The 12,136-nt window shown below is 43.4% G+C and overlaps 1 long non-coding RNA gene and 1 other non-coding gene across 2 annotated transcripts; both read right to left on the reverse strand.

Annotated features, from left to right (window-relative positions):
* Positions 1 to 1,423: 1,423 nt before the first annotated feature.
* LOC123612397 (uncharacterized) lies at positions 1,424 to 4,620 on the reverse strand. The gene is made up of 2 exons (XR_006719620.2): positions 2,620 to 4,620; positions 1,424 to 2,019 (listed from the first exon to the last, which is right to left on the reverse strand). It is a non-coding gene; the product is annotated as an uncharacterized LOC123612397 (long non-coding RNA).
* Positions 2,487 to 2,560, reverse strand: LOC123612411 (small nucleolar RNA SNORD93). Its single transcript, XR_006719638.2, has one exon. It is a non-coding gene; the product is annotated as a small nucleolar RNA SNORD93 (small nucleolar RNA).
* Positions 4,621 to 12,136: the final 7,516 nt, after the last annotated feature.

Here is a 12,136-nt window from a genome sequence, read left to right on the forward strand (position 1 = left end):
TTGCTGAGTTTTATTCTCTCCTCTATTGTATTGTTTGCTATTTGTTTATAAGCCACCCCAAGTCCTTCTGGGAAGGTGGTGGGGGTATAAATAGATACGTCCCTTCAGTTTGTTCTAACAATTGAATCTTTCAGATATTGACTCAGATACTGAGTGAAGTTACTCCTTATAAAAGTTGACTGAGGCACATTCTAACCAGCTGCGTCTTACAAAGTGACATGGGAAAATCACACCATAAAGGTAGGAATCATCTATCACAGGACTTAACACACTAGAGGTACACAGTAAATATTTACTAAATTATATAAATGCTTAAGGTTCGTGGAACCTCGAAAAAACACTCTTAAGTTTGGAATATTCACTTGAACTACAATGACCTGCTTGTTTTTAAGGAAAAAAAAAAAACTACTTGTACCCAAGAGCTTAGAAACACAGAAGAGTACCTGTCAAAAATGGGATACCACGTTCTTGAAATCTAATCACATGACGCAACTACCTGAACTGATACAGCAGCATTATTGCAATACCAGGCAATTCACATCTGGGGGTGCGTGTGACTGGAGTTCTTACCTAAAATTTTACATTTTCAGTGAAACCAGAACCATTGAATAGAATTATATTCCAGTCACATTTTCTTTTAGTCATAAAGCTCCTCCTTTGGCATTAAATCAGTCCTCTGAAAACATTTCATTCAGCTCCAGATTTGCTTCACTTCTCCCCAAGGCACTTGAGCACAAAAGAATGTCTTGGTAGTTTACCAGCCATGCTGGCACCCTTCACTCTGGCTTGAGCTCTGCTTAACATGCAGGCATGCGCCATGCCAAGGATGGCAAGTGGACCACAGAACTGTGGGACTAGCTGCAGCTCATCTTCTGGTGACCCTTGACTGATTTTACTTAACCAAGGTACTGGACAGCTCTGTGTTGCCATGGTACCAGGAAGGGATTTGGAAGTTATGTACCAAATCTGGAAGCACAAGGAGGCAAATGAAGGCACTGCTGGCTCCTATAGGTGAGATGGCACAGCACAGCTGCCAGCACCCAGTCACAGGGCATAAGGCTCAACAGGCTTGTGGTCACACCCACTACCCACAGGAAAGACGATGACTCACAACCAACCCTCTTCAAATGCACTCTTGAATACCCTGAGAAAAAGTTCAGGAGTAACCCATACAGCTTATGCATCAAAATTTGAGATTAAACCAAACCCAATTATCCAGCACCCAGAAACTCACTTATTCCCCAGTTCTCTCACCGGATGCCCTGGCTAGCCAGTATTGGCCAAAGCCATTCTAAATTTTGTTGGGTAACAATGTTCACACTCTGCTTTCTGCTATGCTGTGGCTACTAGAATACATTGTCAAGACACTGAGTCCCACACCACTCATACCACACCGAGATCTAATGTCAGATGCCAGAAATGGTAAGTTTTAAAAGTCGTTTATTGAAATAGAACTTACATTCAGTAAAATTCACCCCCAAATTTAACACATTCAATCACCACCATAATCAAACTGTAGAACAGTTCTTCAAGACTCCCCCAAGCCCTTTGCAACAAACTCCTCCCTGACCCTTAGGAATCCATTGATCTTTCAAAGGGATCAAATTTAATCATTAGAATGATCTAGTATAGAAAAAGCTGTAAGCACATAAAGTTTTAAAAAGGATACCTTGGGACATATAATCTTTAAAACAGTCAAAAGAAATGGGACTTAAAATTAAAGTGGTCAACCAAGTTGTCTTATGATAGTTGTAGACTGTTATCAGTCTAGTTACTGTGTCAAGCTTCAGGCTGGGGCTGGTGGGTAGAAAAACTTTTAAATAATAGAATTGAATTCTACAAACATTCTCTATGGGGCAGATATATGCTGTTACAGATATTTGGCACATTCTCAAATGCTCACCCCTTCTACCACCATGAAAGGGACAAAGAAAGCCAAAACCTCTATTCTGTATGTATCAATCGTCACCTGTTCAAACACACCTTATCTTCTTGAAAAGCTTCTTTCAAGCACCAGGCCTGTAAAGGAAGTATCACAGTAGGTAATTAGAGCAGCAATGATGAAATAAGATGCCAATAAGAAAATAGCGTCTAGACCATGTTTACAAAAGCTATGCAGGTAAGTAAAATAAATTTCCCAGTGTACTATACATTGTCAACTCAGGAATAGTAATGGTCTGATGGAAATGTTAAAAAATTTTTTCTTTTAAACTCAAAATCTATCTTACTAATGCTAACAATTCACCTCAGCCTTCTGGAAGATTCAAACTCAAAATGGCCACCATTGCCAAAGCTAAACATTTTGAAAGATTAGACACCAATCACTTAAAAATTCAATTTTTTTCTAAAATAACCTTTTTCTTGGCACAATAAAGCATTACCTACTTACTAGAGGATTCCCCCTCCCCCCACTTTACTTATAATATACTTTTTAAAGGGGGTATGGGATGTAACTGCTTTCAATATTTAATTCCTGCCTGTCAAATTGGCCTCAGGTAAATCCTTTAACCCATCAGAGCAGAATGATATCCAATCAGATTAGTTTTCTCATCCTTGGCCAAGGAATTCTATTCAACTATTTAATAACTGAAGCCAAGTTCTCTCCATTTGGGTCAATACCTGAAGTTTGTCAGCATCTTGAACTGGGCTGAGCCTGGTAGGAAAGTGAGAAAAACAATGGTAAGAATATCATATGGTAACATTTTATGGTTTGGGTTTTTTCTTTTGGTCTAGAGTGTCTTCTTTTTACTGGGCTATCTACTAGCTACCTTTGATGAAAAAGCTATCTGAGTAGAATGCCTGTAAAAACAGTTACATTCTCCAAACTTTCTGACGCTGGGAATCTGCAATTTCTAGGCATAAGTAAAATGACTAGTGAACTACATTCCTATACTGTGGGAATCCTTTTTATAGAACATCAGCAGTTATCTTTCCAAATTTATCACCTTGTTAAATTAGCACAGAATAGTATCAATTTAAAAAAAAAATAAACATTGCTGGCAACAGTATTTACCTAGGAAAAACTGAAACTTTTAACACTTGAAACTTGTTTACCTAGAAGTGGGGGTTAGAGCCCAGGGAGTGGAGAAAAGTCCTTAAATAGACACTGGCTCCGGCTGCTGCTTCCTTCCTGGCTCAGTCCAACCTCTCTTCCAGAGGGAGCTGTTTAAAGTTTGGCTCAGCAAGAGCCCCCAATATCTAAGTCAGGTGTAAAACAAAGCCAGACCACTGCATTTCCCTATGTTGTAGTGCCATTCACTAGCGATGGAGGTAGTCAGGGTAGGTCCCTGGGGTCCCTATACACACACACACACACACACACATACATATATACACATAGCTGAAAAGGGAGGGTGCCCAGGACACAGCTTGCAACGAGACGTTTTGTTTCCTCTTTAAAAGCAGGATAAAATGAATGTCCTATTCGGTTTCCTAATCATAAAATTAGGTATTTCCCGATCAATAAAAGGGTCTTTCACAAATGAAGCAAATACGTAAACACACCAAGAGCTTCACATTTTAAGAGATTATTCGCGGTATCAATGATAACTAGGACGATTTCCTCATTCATTCACTCTCAATTTAGATCTCTACAAATTTTACTGAATTTGGAGAATAGCCCTCTCTACAGTAATGTATACCAGTGGAACACATAACCCCAATGGTTCCGATTTCTTCCCGGGACAGAAAAACCACGACGGGCCTCACACCCTGAAAATGATGTTAGAGGGTCTCCTGCTGCATACCGCACTGTCACTCCCCTAAAGGTGAATATGAGGGAGGAAATAGCAGGCTCCCTCTTTAAAGGCTCACAGCACTTAGCCGATCCCGCAGGACTCAGCCCCAAACCTTTTAAAAAGCCCAATTTCCGCGAGAAGTGGCAACTGAAAGGCATTTGTGGTGGGGGAGTGTCAGTGTGGGCGAAATTACCTCCGTTTTTTGCTAACACCGGAGTTAGCTCTGCTCGGCACGGAAACCTAAAGCGTTTCAGGCGGGTGATCTCACCCGCTCCCTAAACTGGCCGCGTCCGCGTGGTCAGAGCCACTAGGCAGGCGGAGACCCCCGCGTGCGCCATGAATCTGGACACCGTCCCGGGCTCTGCGTCTCTGCCTCGGATCAGTTTGAAAATGTGTTTTGTAATTTTTTTTTCCACTGTAGGAGTTTCAAGCTCCATGTGGCCCAGATCCCTTGAGAGTCGGGGTCAAAGGCACACGAAATGCTGAGCACCTCGGCCCCTGGGGGAAAGGAGGGTTCTTAGGTGCCACGAGGGTCGTTTTCCGGTAAGGAAGGCCGCCTTCCCACCCCGCACCACAAGGACTTCCCCGCCTCAGAGAAACCCTCACTGCGGCTCCCCTGGGGGTTGGGAGACCTCTCCCAAGGGGGCGCCGAGCTGAAGCCGAACCCGGGTCTCGGGGGCCCAGACAGGGCAGGCCCGGGGACAAGGAGGGGCGCGCCTAGTAAGTGCCATTGGAGAGTCCCCCAGCCACGTGGCGGGCTCCGGCGTCGACCCCGTCAGAAACCACTTACCGAGCAGTGCACCGCAGCAGAAAGGGGAGGGAGAGGGAGAGGCCAAGTTTAAAAGGGGCCTGGGACGTGAGCACCCGGCGGCAGCCAACCAAAAATTTGCCCCAGCGCCCCGCCCGGTCGGGCACCAGCCCAGCGCCCGCCCCGCGGGCCGCGCCCGGAGGCCCGCGCGCGCCCCCTGCCGGCTACTTGTGGCGAGTGGGGTGGGCGGCGGCCCAGGCCTCCCCAGCTCAGGCTTCCGACCGGAACATCTGTCTCAAATAACCTGAAGTGCGGTGTCCGTTTACTTCGCTGCAGGTTCAGCGAAGTTCCTGGCACTCAAATAAGGTTAGATATTTTTGCTCGTCCCCTTTCTCCCCACCTCAAGTATCCCATGCCCTCCCCCAGGGTGGTCGGCCAGCCGCCAGAATCACAGCGGGACAGCAATCATCCACATTTGGTTTCATCCTTAACCTGTCCCTGGATTTTGAGATTTGAGGCTTCCTAGGCACTGGAGCACTTGAGACCATTTTGGTTGGAAGAACTGTTAAGGTGCATCAAATATTTACTGAGTACCCACTCTGCAGTAGGCACCGTGATCGGCGCTGAGTAGTGTGAAGTTGAAAGAGAAACTGCCCCTGCCCTGAAGGAACATAAATGAGGTTCTCTTGAGGATAGAGCCCACGCAGTATGCCAAGAGCATAGCACAAAGCCTCCGAGCCCAACTTGCTAAGGGGACAGGGAAGGCTTCCTGGAAGAGGGGATGCTTAGGATGAGTCTAGTATTACCAGCAGGAAGCTGGCTGCACATCAGATATGGGAGGCCAAGAGAGTTCAAGAAGAATCAGAGTAGAGGGACTTTGTAGATCATACAGAGTTTCTGGTGGAGTAGAGCCCACCTTAGGGTGTTCTCCAAAAGCAGACTTACGATCATGGAAGGTAAGATCCATGAATATTCTGTTTCCTGCCCTACTGGAACCTTCAAATTGAGCGTAGTGCCTGGAATATATTTGGGAAAGCAGGGAATGACTCCAGGGAAAGAGATTCTCCATTTATCCCCCACAGTAATTGAGTATTCATACTATAAAACTCTTTAAGGCTCATCGTGATGGTTGAGGTGAGGTCCTACTCCAGACTAGCTTTCCTGGATGACCTTGAGTGTGAATTTATCCCTGCATTCCCAGTACATGGAATATGGCTTGGTGCACTGTAAGTGCTTGATAAAACCTGCTGGATTTCCCTTATTGGTGTGTATTTGGCCTGCCTTTCACACATGCGATGAGCTGCCTATAGAGCAGGCATCCCAGAGCCCCAGGAGGAGCTGGGCACTTCTCTGTCTAGAGAGGAGCCCCCCACCCTCCCCGCCATGCCATGTTTCTTTGTGGAGGAACTTTTGCCAGAAAATGCCCCAGGCCTCTGTCCACTCTTTCCTCATTCCCTTCCAGAAGAGGAAGGAATTTCAATAAAATCCTGTGCTAACATGAATTTTGAAAGCACGCAAACTGAGGTAGGTTAGTTGGTGTCTGTCCTCTGCCTATTTCCTGTTTCCAAGATTCTTATCTTCTCTGTTGGGAAGGGGAGAAGGGGGGTAAAAAGTGACCACTTGGAAGCCATTAAGGGTTTTCTTGGTTCAGTGTAGAGTCAGTTCGGTACATTATACAGGTCACTACTTGAACTTGTGTGCTTTTTTGATAGTCCAAGCTGATGAAAGAGTATTTCTCACTAACCCTGCAACAACATAATCCAGCATTTTACTCACTTAAAATTTTTGGCCCCTACATATGTTATGGCAAGTGACATCCAATGGCTCATCTTTCTCAAAGAAGAGCAAGTCCATCAGAAGCTATAAGCTGTGAAGATTCATGTTCTTTTTCTTCCCTCACCACTCAGGATCAATATAAGGTAATGGTGGCCCAAGATCTGGACTGACTGGGATGGGGAGTAGAACAGACTCAACTCTGAAGACATGATCTCTTATCAGTAGCAAAGCGAACACTTTAATTTCCATTCTGTGTCTTATTTTGAGTTGGTTCTGAAGGTGGAAGGAGAAGAAGGCTCATTATTTATTACTCTCCCCAAACCCTGCAGTTGTCTGATCCTTATTTCCAGAAGATCCTAAGACTCATTTCTTCTCAGTGGATTAACATCAGACACAGATTTGGGATATTTGCTTTTGCAAATTAATTGGCCTATTCATCTTCTTTTGTCTCTGTGTTTAGCACACATGTTATTGTGCTGTTGTAGTGTAGAGTCAGGAGATAAAGCAACTGCTGACATTATTTAGATTTGAATGATCACTCCAGTTGGGTAACATTTTAATTGGCATCACTGGGCCATTTGCCACATGCAGGTCTCTGCCCAGTACCCAGCCTTTCCAAGCAGCTGTAGGCTTGTTTTTAAGCCAAGACAGAATGCCTGTTCTCACTGAGACCTATTGGTTTCATTTGCCTAAACAGAACCAGATGATTGCTGAAGTGTGGCTGATTTCAGCAGTTAGAGAGTGTACAGGTAATCATCCTGGAAGTCCTGGGATACAGATACTTTTGTTTATGACCCCCTACATGAGTACGAAACACACCATTTAAAAAAAAAAAATCCCCTCTCAGTTTTGTAACTAACAAACCTGAGCATTGTTGTTCACGAGACCTCTAGGAAGTATCAGAATAAAGGTATAAAATAGATTTCTATTTTGTTACATATTCAATCAAATATATCACCTTTATTGATTATCATGATCTGGTTGTTTTAAAACAAATAAAATTCAAATATCCTTTAATTCTACATCCTTCTGCAATTATCCCCTCATTTCTTTTTCTCTTTTAACAAGACTTCTCAAGAGCACTGTCTAGGTTTGTTTCCAATTCCTCTCTTCCATTCTTTTCTGAATCTAATTATGCTGGACAGCCTCTGAGATGGTCCCTGGAAATAAGGACTGTCCCCAGTGGCCCCATCTCCTGCTATTCATGCCCTTGTGTAATTCCCTCCACTTGATTGTGAGCTGGGCCTGGTGAATTTCTTCCAATGAATAGTACACAGCAAAAGTGATGGGATGGCATATGAAAAGATGCTCCCCATCATATGTCACTAGGGAATTACAAGTTAAAACAACAGTGAGATACCATTATAGATCTAATAGAATAGCTAAATTCCAGAACACTGACAACACCAAATGCTAGTGAGGATGTAGAATGACAGGAACTCTCATTCCTTGCTGGTGGGAATACAAAATGGTACACCTACTTTGGAAGACAGTTTGGCAGTTCCTTACCAAACTAAACATGCTCTTAATACACAACACAGCAATCATACCCCCTTGGTATTCACCCAAACGAGCTAAAAACTTTTGTCCACACAAAAACTTGCACATAGATGTTTATTTTGCTTTTATGTATTCACAATTGCCAAAGCTTAGAAACAACCAAGCTTCAACAGGTGAATGAATAAATAAATTGTGGTACATCCAGACGATGGAATTATTATTTCATGCTAAAAAGAAGTGCATGGAGGAAACTTAAATGCATATTACTAAGTGAAAGAAGCAAATCTGAAAATTTACCTACTGTATGATTCCAACTAAATGGCATTATGGAAAAGGCAAAACTATAGAAGCATTGAAAAGATCAATGATTGTCAGAGGTTTATGGGGTGGGGGGATGAAGAGGTAAAGCACAGAGGATTTTAAGGGCAGTGAAACTACTCTGTAGTTTCAAGTAGTGAGAACATCATGTCTAGAATTGCTAAGTGGGCATGAGAAAGAGCTTCTCCGTGGCTACATCTCAGTGCTGGTGCAGAGAATAATTGCAGATGAGCTTTGTTCAGTGTGTGTTTATGTGATTGTTCAAATCAACATTGCCAAGTTTAGATTTCAAGAGGGTAGGAATTGTGATTACTTAATTTCTGCATATAAAGCCCAGGCTTCCTGAATTTCATCAGTGAAACGCCCTTCATAGAAGCGATGATAAATACGTGAAGCCACTTGATTGCATTGTCCTTTCTGATTAGCGCATATTTATGACCCACATTTGGAATCCTGGAAATTGCTGCCGGGCCCATCCAGATCTGTGCTGGGTAATTGAATGCAGCAATGCCACAAACGGTTTCTCCTAAATCACGCTTTAAGCTTGAGAAAAATTATAATGAAACACCCCATAACCCTTTTGTTCTCTCCAGTGATGCACTTAACATGTGTATTTCTTTCCTGCCCCTTGCCATGACTAAACATCTGTGCAGCCGTGACCATTTCTCCTTAAAGGAAACCAACAGACCTGTAGAGCTTCTCTTGCTATTCCTCCTGTGTCCTCTCTCCTCTCCTTCCCAAATGTAGCCTTGGAGTGGAGGCAGCAGCATCCCAAATGCTGTATGGAGAGTAGAGTTATTCTGTATTTTTTCCATTGCTGATCTGCACTCCCTTAAGATCCTGTGTTCTGCTAGATAGGACGTGAGGTGCCTGGGGAGCTCAACCTTAGTTGAGTCAAATAAATTTTCTCAGATTCAATAATTTAAACAGGCTGTTGAGGTGAATGTTGAGCCTATTTTTGTAAAAGGTCTTGTCTCCCTGGTTTCTGCTCCCTTTCCCTTCTCATGGCATCTGGTGATTACATGTAAGGAGGTGCTTATGGCCCAGGAAGGGAGGCTGGCTGACAACAGCTGTATCTTCTGCATTTCAACTGAGGCACCAAAGATGAGCTCACACGTTACAGCTGGGAATTGTTCAGCAAAATCTTGTGGTGTGAGTGGACTTTCCTCTGCGGGAAAAACCACAGGCATCATGCAAGCCCCTGCTGACAGAGGCCCTCACCCCACAGCTTAGCAAGGGAGGATTAAATTGACTTTTCCACCCATGTGTTCCTAAAGGCGTGGGCTGTTTTGCAGATGTTGGCCTGCTGCTGGGGTTCATGAGGCCTGAACCAGAAAGAGCCCCTCTTCTCTTTGCCAGAGTTTTATATTATTAATTAATTGGGTTTTTGAAAAAGGATTCTCTCTGAAAGAAAGATATATACAAATTTCTGCAATTAAAAAAGCATTTTTCTCTTCTGGGGGATTATGCATGCTTGCACTGTGAAATATTTATATCGGAAGACAGAGTAATGGTTATTTAATAAGATGGGAATCATGCCAGCTTTTTAGCCCTCTGAGGCGTTCGCTTTTGTTTCAGAAGTCTGAATGGTGGAGAATCCCTGTTCTTCATCACAGCTGTGTCTTAAGAAAGGCAGACAGAGGGTCTTCTGTGGTGCAGCTCTATGGCTGTGACCTGGCCACTGCTTCCCCAGGAACTAGGTGACCCAACCTTCTCTTTTAAAACCAAAGCTGCTGTTTCTGAGGACGTCAAATTTCAACGTTTCTTTCTTTTTTGGGGGTTCTGAAAGAGGAACTTCTACCTTCTACCATCTAGTAGAAATATTACCCTGGAGCAGGCATGCGTTAGAAGGAAGAGAAATGTATAAGTGATGTTGCAGAGCCTTGTATATTTTTATTTCTTTCCCTTATCATTTTTGTTGGAAAATAGGATCTTAGGACCTCTGGTGGCCATGTATGCCCTGACGTGTATTGTGTGTGTTAAGAAGGTAGGTAAAATCTGAGAAATGCACTAGAGGGAGATGGGGGAAGGGGTTTTATGCTAGACAGGATGGCGGGCAATGCCCCACTTGGAGCAGTATTCCTGAAAAGACCAAAGGTAATGAGGCGCTGAGCCATGGAAAGAGCTTTCCAGGCAGAGGGAACGTAAATATGAGGCCCTGAGGTGGGAAGGTGGGAGCAGGGTGATCTCCTGATGTGATCCCTCATCCGGTGCCTGGAGCAGGCCCTCTTTTCTCCAGGTCAGGGTTCTTGGTCCCCATGTCTGACCTCCTTCCCCAGCCCCAAGCCCTCCCCCAGGTCTCCTGGGAGCAGGGCCTCTTCCTCCTTGTCTCCCAGACTCCACTGCTTTGGTGTTAACTCTGTACCTGCTCCCCCACTTCTCCCCATACTTGATTTCACATAACCACTTGTGGAAGTTTTCTCTAAAAACCTGCTTCTCTCTGAGGTGATGTGAATGCCTGTGCCTGACTATCTACAGACACAAGGCCAGGGTGGGGCGGGGCAGGGGGTGGGCATCAGGAATAAGAGTTACCACCTTGACTCTACTCCCTCCCCCCTTAGTCCACATAAGACTTATCCAAGATTGCACAGCTAGTGAGAGCTGCAAAGATAAGGTCTGCACCTGTACAGTCTGACTGACTCTGCATCCTACAGTGCCTCCTCCTGGGAGGAACTTTCACTCATATATCCTGCCCTCATTTCCAACTCTTGATCTATCTTTGTTAGAAAGGAAACCAGTTCAAAATGCTATTTGGTCTATTACTGGAACAACTTGTCAACCTCCATAATCACTTAATGAAATCAGTATCTTTTCATAGCAATGCTTCTCAGGAAAGAATTTGACTGTAAATGAGAACTTAATTTATCAATAGGTCAATGAAAAAAGGTGTGCAAGTTAAACTCATATCTTGGCTTTAATACATTTTTTGTTTGTTTTTATGAAATAATAGACTACGGTATATATACTATATATATATATATTATATATATATATATATATATATATATATAATATATATATATGTATATAATAAATAAATATATATATATATATTTAACACTGGATTTGAATTTTAAGAGCCTGAATCTGTTAAGTCTTAGCTAGATGACCTTGAGTGGGTCACTTCACCTCTGGAGAACTCAGGTTTTCTGTTTATAGAATGAAAACCAGAAGATCTTCAGGTTTGTGTTCAGATATGATTCTATGTCTAACAAAGCATGTTAACTCTCCCATGATAGCAGAGACCTTGCTCCAGGAATATGATATTCCCCTTTCCTTTCCTTTCCTTTCCTTTCCTTTCCTTTCCTTTCCTTTCCTCCCTTCCCTTCCTTCCCTTTTCTATTTGTGTTAATAGCATCGAAATACAATCACTGAAACCTGAAATCTCATAACTGATAAGAATTGCTGTCTTTCTGATCAATGTTTCATTTAATGGGCCACTCACATTCTTACTTTCATTTCCATTCCCAGTGCCATGTTCAATTTCAGGTACTTATCACCTCGTATTTCCACACCTACCTTTTCTGGCTCTGTTTTGTCTTCTCTTCCAGGCTTTGTCCATATTTAAATGTGTTTTTATATAGCTGTAACTCAAGTGCACAACCCTTTAACCCTGTTGCTACATGGTCTATGTAATGTGTGTTTTAAAAGGCTGCACACCTGTGTATGTTGGCACCAATGGTGATGCTTCTGCTGCTGAATATTGAGGTTGCTTCCAAGTCCCAAATCATGCCGCAGTGAGTACCTTGGGAAGCTATTTTCTAGTGAAAGTCTTTTGTTTCAAGAAACCAACTCAATTCACCTTTAGCCAATTGGTGAACCTTCAGTGATGACAGAGGGAGAGTCACAGAGAGAGAGGAAAGGCTATGGGACCTGGGAAGGAACTGGACTCTCTCGCCAGGTGAGCCTCTTCTGGGAGCTTCCCTCTGGGTGTGCTTCATTTTTCTCCCACTGCCAACCAGCTTTCTCTGGCACTCAGGCCCCATGGTGGGAGAAGATGGCTCCCTTCCCGCTGTCAGTATTTTGTCTCTATCTTTCAAGAGCCTATTATTGATTG

The sequence above is a fragment of the Camelus bactrianus genome, chromosome 7, assembly GCF_048773025.1.
Source record: "Camelus bactrianus isolate YW-2024 breed Bactrian camel chromosome 7, ASM4877302v1, whole genome shotgun sequence".
Taxonomy (NCBI): domain Eukaryota; kingdom Metazoa; phylum Chordata; class Mammalia; order Artiodactyla; family Camelidae; genus Camelus; species Camelus bactrianus.